The 13,946-nt window shown below is 40.6% G+C and overlaps 1 protein-coding gene and 1 long non-coding RNA gene across 6 annotated transcripts in view; one reads left to right on the top strand and one right to left on the bottom strand.

The window, feature by feature from the left end:
- Positions 1-13,946, top strand: part of CHD9 (chromodomain helicase DNA binding protein 9) — a 215,238-nt gene that overhangs the window by 34,148 nt on the left and 167,144 nt on the right. The gene's annotated exons all lie outside the window — the stretch shown is intronic.
- On the bottom strand, positions 6,978-8,399 carry LOC118023792. Its single transcript, XR_004682894.1, has 2 exons — positions 8,348-8,399; positions 6,978-7,339 (listed from the first exon to the last, which is right to left on the bottom strand). It is a non-coding gene; the product is annotated as an uncharacterized LOC118023792 (long non-coding RNA).

Genomic DNA, 13,946 nt, shown 5'->3' with positions numbered 1-13,946 from the left:
TTTATTTATTTATTTATTTATTTATTTATTTATTTATTTATTTATTTGAGAGAGCAAAAATGAGAGAGAGAGAGAGAGTACATGAGAGGGGGGAGGGTCAGAGGGAGAAGCAGGCTCCCCGCTGAGCAGGGAGCCCGATGCGGGACTCATCCCAGGACTCCAGGATCATGACCTGAGCTGAAGGTAGTTGCCTAACCAACTGAGCCACCCAGGCGCCCCCTGGTTGAGGAATTTAAAGAAGCAGAGTAAAAAGGTATAAATACCAACAAAAAGCCCATAATAAACAGCTCTTTCCCAAAGCACAGCAGGAAGGCAGTGCTGCAGAGTTAAGTAGCCAGGAGCATCCTCTGCTTCGTTTTCAAATTAGGTCTTATTACGTATATTTACTAGGACACATTTCAGATAAAGAACTGAACTCCATCACTGTTAGCTCAGAAGCAAAGAACAAAGGTTCATAATCTAGTTAAAGATGTAACTGCTACACACACACACACACACACACACAAGCACATGCACACACACCACCACCACACCCCACACCCCACACCTTACCTACGGTGTGGTTATACTGTAGCATTTTGAAAAAAAAAAAAAAAATCATCTCATTCAGTGTCCTGCTTCCCAGATGGGCTACCCTACATGTATTCTAGATTTTTTTTTCTTAAAGAATATATTTCATCTCTGAAAAAAAATTTTTAAAAGATTTTATTTATTTATTTACTTATTTTAAAGATTTTATTTATTTGTTTGACAGAGAGAGACACAGCAAGAGAGGGAACACAAGCAGGGGGAGTGGGAGAGGGAGAAGCAGGCTTCCCGCTGAACAGGGAGCCCGATGCGGGACTCGATCCCAGGACCCTGGGATCATGACCTGAGCTGAAGGCAGACGCTTAACCGACTGAGCCACCCAGGTGCCCCTACTTTGTATCTGTTGACTGTTGAAGTAATTGTCACCCTGGGGCTTGGGCCTGACAAGTTCATTTATTTAACAAACCTTTAGTGAGCATCTGCTATGGACCAGGCACTGCCATGGCACTGAAGATGTGAGGGACAGACAGAAATCCTTACCCCATGGAGCTTATGTTCTAGTGAAGGAAGAGGAAAAAGTAAGTAAAACATAGATAGTAAGTGTATCATCTTAAGCTAAGTGATATGGAGAAGAATGAAGCAGGGAGTGTGGGGTGGAGGGAGGAGGGTCACAATTTTAATTTAAGGTGGTTAGGGAAAGCCTCACCGAGAAAGTACTGTTTGAACAAAGTCCTGGAGGAGGGGAATGATACAAAGGTGGCTCTTAGGGTCAAGTAAATAAACCCTATGGCACTAATTTGCGGGGAAGGCCTTTTGAATCTCCAATTGTTCGTTCCACCTACTAATCACGATCCCTAGAATTCTATTATTGGTCACACACACTTTTAGGTTAAAAGGCTAAAGTAAAAATATACAGTTATCAACTTTGGAAAGCTTTGGGTGAACTTGTTTATCTGATACCTTTGTAAATACTAAGGAGGGAGGAGAGCGAGGTGATTGGGCCAGAGGAGGTGTGTGTGGAGATAACAGATTTGGGGAAGTGCAGGGAGGAAGTAGGAACCTGCTGGGAGAGCCTGGATTGCCACTCCTGGAGAGCAGGACTGAACCCCTCTCCTGTCTCCTACCGGGGCCACACGGCCCCCAGTCCCGGGAATGGTCCTGGGGCCCTCAGCCAGGTCCTTCTCACCATAGTGCTGAGTGAGGTGCCCTGGGATGCAGGAACAGACTGATGTGGGGTTTAATAATGCAGCTCCTGAGGGGCTTGGGTTATTTGGAGTTGTGCCATAGATAGTGATGTGACTAGGGACACATGGGAATGTGGTTCTGGGACTGGTAACTCTATTAGTCTATGGTTAATTTAACAGCCCTCAGAAAATAAATGAGTCAGGAAACTGTGAAAGTTTCCTCTTTAATCGGTGCAGGAAAGCAGCATCATTTATGATGACATCCACCTCATTTTTTGAAATTAGATTGTCCCCTATGGCTGTATCCTCGGTTTACCATTGTTCCTATAAGTTCAGTTCTCAAAAATGCTTCTTTAGACATAAGCTTTAGACCATGGGTCACAAACTCCAATACCTGTAGGGAACAGACAGCAGTGGCCACAAGCAGGTGGGGACCAGTGGGGAGTATGACAAATGGGAGAGTGCATGCCTGTACTCAACTCCTGGGGTTGTGACCAACTGAGTTTGAGAGCTCAGTGCTACTAGAATTTCTCAGTCTCAATAGAAGGTGGAAATCCAAATTTTTAGACAAGACCTTCTGATTTTTAAATGTTGGCAACTAATTCAAGGTAGTGGGACACACTGTGCAGGCCAATTTATTGATCTCTACTATAAACAGATAATTTTGGTACATAGTGGAACATGGTAGGAAAGGTGGGCAAAGGAGGGACAACTGATCAACCTGACAGTTTGAGAAGGTAAATTTTTTAGGGAGTTGACCTCTGCCAAGGTGACCCCTTTATCTCAAGGTTCTCCCTCATCTATTTAACCAGTGGGTTATTTTGGAAAAACTAATCACATCTGAGTAGTCCTGGTGGAGGGAGAAAATGCTGAGCTGAGAAGCCACAGGCCTCGGTCCTACTGTTGATTCTCTCACAGACTCACTGCAACCTTGGGTAGGTCTCAGCCTCTCATGGCTTAATTTCTTTATCTGCAGAATGAGGGGCTGGATTTAAGTGTTTTCAAAATGTGTCCCTCCAAGCCTACGAAGACTTCAGTGATGTCTGTGAGGGGTGGGGAAGTGTGGAAGGATCTCAGGGCTTGCAGAAATACAGCTCAGCCTTTGTTCTGTTTTCTCTTTGGGGCTTCTGCTTTTTCTGAGCTTCCCGCCAAGCAGGGATTGTGGACAGCTCTTGAGATTCTGCCAAAAATTTTTTTAAAAAATTAAACTTCTTGAAGAGTTTTCCTGCTTTCAAAAAAGTTTCAAAATCACTGAATTAGTTTATCAGCTCTAGTATAAAGCGTTATTAGTAGAGGTTTGCGAACTATGAGGCCTGCAGTTCATCTGAACGATAGGTCTTTCCTCCATTTGCCTACCACTGTTTGTCTGGCTATAGTTGCTGCTGTTGGCTCAACCTCAGGCATAAATCAAATCAACAAGTAGCCAACAAATATTAGACGGGAGATTCGGACACATTATCCAGCTCAATAGCTCGTTTGGGGGGATTTTCTTTCTTTGTTTTGGTGAACAGATGTGTTCTTTTTGTGATATTATCTTTTTTTTTTTTAATATTTTATTTATTTATTTGACAGAGAGAGACACAGCGACAGAGGGAACACAAGCAGGGGGAGTGGGAGAGGGAGAAGCAGGCTTCCCGCCAAGCAGGGAACCCAATGTGGGGCTCGATCCCAGGACCCTGAGATCATGACCTGAGCTGAAGGCAGACGCTTAATGACTGAGCCACCCAGGCGCCCCGATATTATCTTGATCATATACAATATAGTCCCATTAGCTACTGAAAAACTGCGTGGTTCACATGATTTGATAAATATATCAACGTTTCACAAGTTTGAAAATCACTCAACTGACTTTTAAAAACTAGCTATAATTTATTGATAACCTAATAGGTGCTGACTTTATGGATATCACCACTAAGCTTCAGATTATTAATCCTGCGAAGGAGCTGTTTTTATGTCTGTTTTACTGACAAATAAGGAAACTAAGGCGAGGTGAGGTTAAAGACTTACCTGGATCACACAAGTTTTTAACCCATACCTGTCCCAGCAAATTCTCAACCAGATAATCTCTCTAAGGTTATTTCTAGCCTTGAGAAGTTAGGAGGCAGGACTTCTGGGTGTTTTAAGCTGTCCTAGGATCAACAGCAAAACTGCTGTCAATTATCAACTTCCCAGAGCCTCTCATCTACTGAAAACCTTGAGTGGAAGCTTGTTGAACTCAGAGCTATTCAAGTTTGTTGCCCTGATCTTTACTGACAGGAGGGTCTCTGAATTTAAATAGTCCCTTCCACAGTCTGGACATCATCCTTGGGAAATGAAAGAACTTTGGATCTGGGGATGGAAATAGACTGTTGGGGATGAGTAAGTGGATTTTTCAGTGTTATTTCTGCACTTGGCTGAGCCGAGTTTCCCCTGCTGCAAAGGAGATTTCCCCTGCTGCAAAGGAGATTGCTTTCCATGTTTGTTGATCTACCTACTGTTCTGATCTAATGGATTCCGCTTCCCTAGTAGTGGGTATATGCCAAGAATGTGGCACAAGGCAAGCATTGATTGTGGACAGGTTTTTGTTTTGTTCTGTTTTTGTTAGGCACTTTGTTGGGCACATAGTATAACCTAGATCAGTGTTTCTGATTACTGTAACCACTGGAATTTTTTTTTTTTCTTAAAAGCTCACCTACAAGACAGAAGACCAGTACTTTTCGTTTGCATACTGTAACATTTTTAGGGAATGTTTATGAAAAAACAACAATGGAAGCAGACAGCAGAGGTGTTACGATTCTCGATTCTCATTTCATAGGCAAGAAAAATCGCTGATCATTCATTCACTTGGCCAGTGGAAGAGCCTGGACTGTAACTCAGATATTTCCACTTCTAATCGTGTGTCCTCTCTGTTTTATTATAGTCATTTGACTTTTCTAACTGGAGGGGAAACCAATTGACTTTCAGCATCGACCTAATTTATGTTAACATCTCTGATGGTGATTTTGAAAAATAAAGAAAAAAAGCCTATTAATTGCATTGTTTGAGAAAAACATCAATAACCAATGTTTTTCCGTTAAAAAAAAAAAGTAGAGGTCCCAATTATAAGTAAGGTCTTAAAGTTTAGAGTTCGCCATTAGGAAAAATATGGGCAAGTGTTTCTGAGCCCACTACTACCTTTCTCCTCCAGAGAAGAGAATGGAATTTGGATACTTCCCTCTTCTGGGAGCATTGTTTTTTGTTTGCTTTGCAGCCCGAATACTTGACTGATGGATTGATTGCCTCTGACTTCTACAGCTAAGTGAAGGGTTTGTGTATGGCTTTCTTTTTTTTTTTTTTTTTAAGATTTTATTTATTTATTTGACAGAGACACAGCGAGAGAGGGAACACAAGCAGGGGGAGAGGGAGAAGCAGGCTTCCCGCCGAGCAGGGAGCCCGATGCGGGGCTCGATCCTAGGACCCTGGGATCATGACCTGAGCCGAAGGCAGACGCTTAACCGACTGAGCTACGCAAGTGCTCCTCCCAGGTGATTCTAATATGCAGTAAGGTTTGAGAATCTCTGATAGAGGCTTCCAGTGTCTTGTTCAAACCCAGGCGGGATAATCCCCAGTGACAGCAATTTATTCTGCCAGCACATTACAGGTATGTTAGGTGAACAGTTCGTTCAGGATAAAATACACATTTACTGAGCACCTGTGTTCTAGGTGCTGAGAATACTTCCAAGAACAAGATAGCCTGTCTCTACCAACAGATGCTTGCTTTCTAGTGGGCGGAGACAATAAACACGCAAACAGGACCGTGATAAGTATTAAGAAGGAAGCCGACTGTGACTAGGGGGTCAAGGAAGGCCTCTCTGAGAAGCCATTTTTGCAAGACCTAAGGGGAGCCAGTGATAAGGCAGAGGGAATAGAAGGTGAAAAGGTCCCGAGACAAGGAGGGTGGTGTGTTTGAGGAACAGAAAAGACTGCAGTCACTTTCGTTTAGACGAGTGGCAGATAGTGAGCCAGCCTGACATTTCGTATAGTTCACACAGATCACTCAGTATGTTCTTGCCAAATAGGACACACTCTGCCAAGGAAACACAAAGAGAAGTATCCTTCGGGAGCCAGGGTACTGTGTACTGGACAAAGAGGGCTCCGCAGTATTAACCAAAAATTGCTGACTATGAGAAAAAATTCGGCAGTCCTACATGACACTGAGATAAGCTATGAAAAAGGAAAAATTCAATTATACATTTGATATCCAGAGGATTTGGCCTAATTCTTTAGTCTTTTATCTTGTTGCTAACCATCAACTGAATGCAGCCTGTCAGTGTGCAGAACTTGCCTCATTTCAGAACGCATTCGGTTCTCTGACACAGTATTTTTGGGGTCTCTACCCAACCAAACTTTCTGGAAGGCAGAATGTTTGTCAGATATATGTAAGGCTGGGGAAATCAACTATGTGCCTGTAGGAGACCTAGATATTTCTATGACTTTCTTGTTTTAAGAAACACAGACCCAGTTCCCTTCCTCATTTTCACACAAGACTTCTACTTAAGTTGTGCAAGCTCACTAACTTCTTAACACCTAATGGCAACCAGAGAAAAGAACTACACCAATTTATTTTTAAAGCTTATTTATTTATTTATTTTAGTAATCTCTACACCCATCGTGGGGCTCAAACTCACGACCCCAAGATCAAGAGTCGCATGTTTCACCGACTGAGCCAGCCAGGAACCCCAACACTTATTTTTAGCCAAACTTTCTGAGGTCTCTCTATTAAATTTAAATTGTCTTTTCAATCATATAACCTGGAATTAATTTTCCTGGTTGCCATGTTGTTACTCATCCTCTATAAAACAACCATGGGGTTCAATGCAAAGAAAACAACTATGATTAATATATATCCTCAACCAAAATGTCCAAGAATTTCAATAATTTCCAAATGTTTTGCATAAGAGATCATAATGATGCTTTAATAAAATAGGAGTGCTTTAAAAGGCTATCTTAATGGGAAAGATAGCCCTTCTTAAATTCTCATGAGGCAAGGAAAAGCTTACCCAATTTTTTTTTTTTTAAGATTTTGTTTATTCATTTGAGAGAGAGAGAGAGAACACACAAGCAGGGGGAGCAGCAGACAGAGGGAGAGGGAGAAGCAGGCTCCCAGCTAAGCAGGGAGCCCGATGTGGGACTTGATCCCAGGACCCAGAGATCATGACCTGAGCCGAAGGCAGATGCTTAACCATCTGAGCCACCCAGGTGCCCCAAAACTTACCCAATTCTTAAAAAAAAAAAAAAGACTATGGCAATTGTTAAAGGATTTCTTTTATTTCTAACAGTAAGAGTTTTATAAGTTCTTCCCATGCCATAAGTAGGAGCATGAAACACAGCCAATGGGATCATGGAAAGATGGTGACTGAATACAGATGGAGAAAAACAAGTCAAGAAATATTCAGAGGAAACCTGGTACAGTTTTCTCTTTTTTAAAGCTTAAACAAGACAAGATGGATTTAAATTGCATCAGGATGGGTTTCTTCTTGAAATAAGATGCCCCTAATGCCTATAAAGCAAGCCAGTTGATTAGACATCTTCATGTCTCCGGTTTCCATCAGTTCTTCAGTTATATGGTAGAGATCCACATGGTTTCTTAAGCACAACAATTACAGTACCTGTAAATGAAGGTTAAGTATTAGCAAAGTTAATAAAAATAATTAATTAGTGGGTACTTATATCATAAAATGATTGGCCATGAGGCCAGAGGACTGCGTCTGTCTTGTTCATTGACTTCCCAGCACCCAGCACTGGACCTGACACTTCACGGATACTCTTTGAATATTTGTTGAATGAACTCATTTTTCAAGTAGCAGCTCCACTGCATGCCTTTGATCCCTCCAAACTTGATTTAGAAGTAACTTCTCCAGGAGCGCTTGCCTTACCCAAAGAGAAGCAGACTCACAAAGAGAGGGAAGGAGATGCTCAAGGATGAGCAAGGATGTCTTATCATGGAAAACAGCAAAACCTCTTTTTTCCTGAAGACCTTTTAAGATTAGGAGAAGCAACTGTTTGTAAAAGCAGAACCATGGAAGATTTGAACCATCAGGCATGATCGTGCTTTGAAGTATATTCCTGGCTAAATGCAGAAGATAAACTAGATCAAACTTAGAGGCTCTAAGATCCGTCCCTGATTAAATAGGCCTAAGAGTGGGAGTCTGAAAAGCATATCCTTTGGATATTGTTATTAGTAGCAGCTTCCAGATCTGAAAACAGTGCTAAACACCCTTTCAAATGATCTTGGAGGTGCTTTGAGCTACAGCTGAAAGCTTACCTAGCCTTCTTTTCTATTTGCTTGAACAAGAGCCTGAAAAAGAAGGTTAAAGAGCTTTCTAGTGATGTCCTTCACTCCTGTCCTAAAAAGAACCTCTGTTCTTCACTGAGTTAAGGAGATTTCACAACTCCCAGAGGATAATATGAAGTTAGTTTTCGTTCCCTGCTGAACCAACTAAAGTTCCTTTCAAATTCTTTTCCTGGACTGGAAATGTGTCTGAGCTCTTCAAGCTACTATTTGTTATTGCAGAAAGATGGAAATTATGTTATATTCTATAATGGGGCATAAAACATTTAAATAAAAATTTAAATTTAAATCGACATAAAATGTGTGAAAGGTTAAAAAAGCATACCATAACGTTTAGAAGTACTTATCATTGGTCTGTGAGAGAACATTTTCTTTAGTGCCTCAACCTGTAAGTGAATGTCAATAAAGATGAGCGAGAAGATATTCTATACACACATTTTTTCATATTTATTATATGACACATTTATTATTAAGAGTTTATTATTTATATGGGGATAGTCATCCCTTCCATAACTGACACTGCACCCAGCCTTGTACACATATATGGTGTAAGTATTTAAACGCATGTAAATTATACCAAAGTCACAAAACTGGCAAGCGCAATATGAGAAATAACAGTGCCACTATCAGAAATCTTCAGACTTAAAAAATTTATTCGCTGCTTAAGTAATTAAAATATATCTGTTTCTGGGGCACCTGGGTTGCTCAGTCAGTTAAGTGTCTGCCTTAGGCTCAGGTCATAATCCTGGAGTCCTGGGATTGAGCCCCGCATCGGGCTCTCTGCTAAGCGGGGAGCCTGCTTCTCCCACTCTTGCTCCCCCTGCTTGTGCTCTCTGTCTCTGCCAAATAAATAAATAAAATCTTTTTAAAAAATAAAATATATCTGTTCTTTTTGTCTCAACATGTGTTCATATGCATGTGTAAATGAATATATACACACACAGCCCATATATATGGGTTTAATGTATATAATACTATAACAAAGTTGGAAGTTGCTGGCTAGGCATCACTTTTTTGAACAGCTTTATTGAGATTATATTCTCTTACCACAGAATTCACACTTTAGTGTTGATGTGCAGCCATCACCGCAAACTAATTTTAAAATATTTTCATCACCCCCCAAAAGTACTATTAGCAATCACTCTCCATTCTTCATCCTCTTCCCCCCAACCCAGCCCTTGGCAACCACTAATCTACTTTCTGTCTCTGTAGACTTGCTTATTCTGGACATTTTATATAAATGGAATCCTACAACATGTAGTCTTTTGTATTTGGCTTTGATCACCCTGCATGTTTTCGGAGTTTAGCTATGTTGTAGCATGTATCAGGACCTAACTGCCTTTATGGCTGAATAATATTCCAGTGTATGGATAAACAATTTTTGTATATGCATCCATCAGTTGATGGACATTTGGTTTGTTTCCATTTGGGGGCTATGATGAATAACGCCGCCATGAACATTTGTGTGCAAGTTTTTGTGTGAACGTGTTCTCATTTTGAGGGGTTGCTGGGTCATCTAATAACTGTGTATCTTTTCGAAGAACTATTTTCCAAAATGGCTGCACCATTTCACATTTCTACTAGCAATGTATGAGGGTTCCAACTTTTCCACATTCTGATCAACACTTGTTATTGTCTGCCTTTCTTATTAGAGCTGTCCTGTGTGAAGTAGTATCTCATTGTGGTTTTGAGTTGCATTTTTCTAATAAATAACGTTGTGCATCTTGTGCATATTGGCTATTTGTGTATCTTCACTGGAGAAATGTATATTCAAAGTATTTAAAAATACTTTGCCTATTTTTACGTTGGGTTATTTGTCTTTTTATTGTTGAGTTGTAAGAAGTCTTCATACATTCTGGATACTGGACCCTTATCAGATGTATGATTTGCAAATATTTTCTCATTCCGTGGGTGTCATTTCTTTTTTTTTTTTTAATTGGGAATGTACATCTTTTTTTTATATTCTTATGTTAATCCCCATACATTACATCATTAGTTTTAGATGTAGTGTTCCATGATTCATTGTTTGTGCATAACACCCAGTGCTCCATGCAGAATGTGCCCTCCTCAATACCCACCACCAGGCTAACCCATCCTCCCACCCCCCTCCCCTCTAGAACCCTCAGTTTGTTTTTCAGAGTCCATCATCTCTCATGGTTCGTCTACCCCTCCGATTTCCCCCGCTTCATTCTTCCCCTCCTGCTACCTTCTTCTTCTTCTTTTTTTTTTCTTAACATATATTGCATTATTTGTTTCAGAGGTACAGATCTGTGATTCAACAGTCTTGCACAATTCACAGCGCTCCCCAGTGTCTATCACCCAGTCACCCAATCCCTCCCACCCCACCCCCCACTCCAGCAACCCTCAGTTTGTTTCCTGCGATTAAGAATTCCTCATATCAGTGAGATCATATGATATATGTCTTTCTCTGTTTGACTTATTTCGCTCAACATAATACCCGTGGGTGTCATTTCTTAATGGTGTCCTTTGAATCACAGAAGTTTTTCTATGTTGATGTTCAATATATCAATTTTTTCTTTGGTTGCTTTAATTTTAATGAAGCCCAATTTTTATTTCCTTTTGTTGCTTATGTTGTGGTACCATGTACTGTATACAAAACCATTGCCTAACCCAAGGTCCTGAAGATTTACTCCTATGTTTTCTTCTTAGAGTTTTATAGTTTTACCTCTTAACATTTAGGTCCATGATCCCTTTTGATTTATTTTTTCTGTATGTTATAAGGTAGGGATCCAGCTTCATTCTCTAGCATTTGTATATCCAGTAGTCTTTCTCGATTTATGTCTTAGCACTCTTGTTGAAAATAAATTGACCATAAATGTAAAAGTTTATTTCTGGACTCTCAATTCTATTCCATTGATCTATATGTCTATTCTTATGCCAGTTCCACCGTGTCTGGATTACTGTAGCATTGTAGTAAGTTTTGAAATCAGGAAGCATGAGTCCTTTTTTTTTTTTTTTTTTTGAAGGATTTAAAAAAAATTTTTTATTGTTTTTATTTTTTGTTTTTTAAGTAACCTCTCTCCCCAGTGTAGGGCTTGAACTCACAACCCTGAGATCAAGAGTCACATGCTGTATGGACTGAGCCAGCCAGGTGCCCCAAAGGATTTTTTTTTTAATCCGGTGTAGTTAACATACAGTGTTATATTCATTTCAGTCTTTTTTTTTTTCAAGGGTGTTTTGACTATTCTGTGGGCATCACTTCAGCAGGTCTCACTTAGATAGGTCTAATGCTTAGTTTTGCAGTTCTAGGCCTCTGAAAAAATTATTGAGGTATAATTGACATATATTGGTTTCAGGTACATAATGTAACGATTCAGTATTTGTATACATTGGGAAATGATCACCACAGAAAGTCTAACATCCATCACCATACATAATTACAAACTCTTTTCCTCTTGGGATGAGAACTTTTAAGATTTATTCTCTTAGCAATTTTCAAATGTGCAATATAGTATTATTAACTATAGTCACCATGCTATACATTACATCCCTGTGGCTTATTCTATAACTGGAAGTTTGTATCTTTTTAAAAAAAAAAAAAGATTTATTGGGACGCCTGGGTGGCTCAGTTGGTTAAGTGACTGCCTTCGGCTCAGGTCATGATCCTGGAGTCCCGGGATCGAGTCCCGCATCGGGCTCCCTGCTCGGCGGGGAGTCTGCTTCTCCCTCTGACCCTCCTCCCTCTCATGCTCTCTGTCTCTCATTCTCTCTGTCTCTCATTCTCTCTGTCTCAAATAAATATCATCCTTTAAAAAAAAAAAAGATTTATTTATTTGAGAGAGAGAGAGCAAGAGTGGGAGGGGGAGAGGGAGAGGGAGAGAGAACCCCAAGCAGACTCTGTGTTGAGCGCAGAGCCCAGCGCAGGGCTTGATCTCACAACCCTGAGATCACGACCTGAGCCGAAACCAAGAGTTGGCCGCTCAACCCACTGCACTACCCAGGCACCCCGGAAGTTTGTATATTTTGACCCCCTTCACCCATTTTTCCCACCCACTACCCCATCCTCTGGCACCCACTAGTCTGTTTTCTGTATCTATGAGCTTGGTGGGGCTTTTGGTTTTTTAGATTTCACATATAAGTGAGATCATGTGGCATTTGTCTTTCTCTGTCTGACTTACTTCACTTAGCATAATACCCTCAAGGTCCATGCATGTTGTTGCAGTGGCAAGATTTCATTCCTTTTTATGGTTGAATAATATCCCATTGTGTATACATACCACATTGCCTTTATCTATTTCTCCATTAATAGACACTTAGGTGGGAGCATTTGGCTGGCTCAGTCAGAAGAGCAAGCGTTCCACTCTTGATCTCGGGGTCGTGAGTTCAAGCCCCACACTGGGTGTAGAGATTACTTAAATAAGTAAATAAACTTTAAAAAAAAGTAGACACTTGGGTTATTTCCATGTCTTGGCTATTGTAAATAATGCTGCAGTGAACGGGGGTGGGAGGGGTGCAGATATCTTTTAAGCTAAGGCTTTTGTTTTCTTCAGATAAAAACCCAGAAGAGGAATTGCTGGCTCATTTGGTAGTTCTATTTTTAATTTTTGAGGAACCTCCATACTGTTTTCTATAGTGGCTGCACCAATTTACATTTCCATCGACAGTACACAAGGGTTCCCTTTTCTCTGTTACTCTCAACACTTATTTCTTGTCTGTTTGATAATAGCCATTCTAACAGGTCTGAGGTGAGTTTTAGGATCTTGAGTGTATCAGTTTCCCCCAAAAGTGAACAGGTGCCAGAGCACTGGTTCATATTTCTCAAACTTGCCAGGAAATATCATTTGATGTACGTGCATTCTGGGGTATTTCTTTTTTGGTGTCCTGAACCAAAATGCCTGTAGGGCAGTTCCCCCTTCTAAGATGCCAAATTCATAACCAAGAGGTTGCTTGCTAAACATGCAATTGGAAACTATGGCTGAAGGGAGGGATATAGTGTAATGCTTAAGAGTTCCAGGCTTTAGGACCAGCCAGCTCTAAGTTTGAATCCTACCTCTGCCACTCAATGATTGTGTAAGCAGGGCAAGATTTTGAACCCTATTCATCTGAACAGTGGGGAAAATCATCCCTTCCTTATAGAATGGTTGGGAAGGTAAAATGAAATAATAAACGTAAGCCCTTAACACTGCCTAGGACTAACTAAATTTCAGAAATGGTACCTATTGGACTTGTGGAATGTTTCCTTCAGAGTGTGAAGAACCGCTCTTTGTCATAGCACAGGCTTTCTGGTGACTTGAATCATTGTGTCTGTAAATAGAGGACCTTTTTGGTGTGAGAGGCACTAGATAGGACTGGAGCCAGTTTTCCTCTAGAGTGGGATACAGGGAGTTGGAGAGCATTGCCACCACGCCCTCTGGACATTCCATTGCCTGGCAGAAATGGTAGGCCAGGGTTGCTATATTTTGATGTTACTGATGATAATTGATTTTTGTTCATTTAAATTGCAGAGGGTAGGGGCACCGGGCTGGCTCAGTCAGAAAAGCAGGCAAGTCTTGATCTCAGGGTCATGAGTTCGAGCCCCACATGGGGTGTAGAGATTACTTAAATAAATAAAACCTTAAAAAATAATTAATTAAAAAATTGCAGAAGGTAGTATTGACTGATCCAGCCTGTTAATTCTGGGACTTAGAGCCATCCTTTGCACCCAGAGTCCATATATTCAGAAACCTCAGTTACCAAGAACACCACTGAGATTTAAGAAATAAGTTGAACAGTCAAAATAGATGTCACAAAAAATCACGCACTGAACCCACAAGAGAATCCCACAGAAAATCATTACTCAAAACCCGAGAGTCTAAACTAAAAAGTTTATCAGTGTCTATTCATAGAATAGAAGCATCAAGGAAGGAAGGAAGAAAGGAAGGAAGGAAGGAAGGAAGGAAGGAAGGAAGGAAGGAAGGAAGGAA

Source organism: Mirounga leonina, unplaced genomic scaffold (assembly GCF_011800145.1).
Source record: "Mirounga leonina isolate KUSES-001 unplaced genomic scaffold, KU_Mleo_1.0 Mir_180, whole genome shotgun sequence".
NCBI classification, from domain to species: domain Eukaryota; kingdom Metazoa; phylum Chordata; class Mammalia; order Carnivora; family Phocidae; genus Mirounga; species Mirounga leonina.
Note: the sequence above shows the minus strand (reverse complement) of the source record. Positions and strands in the feature narration are given on the sequence as shown.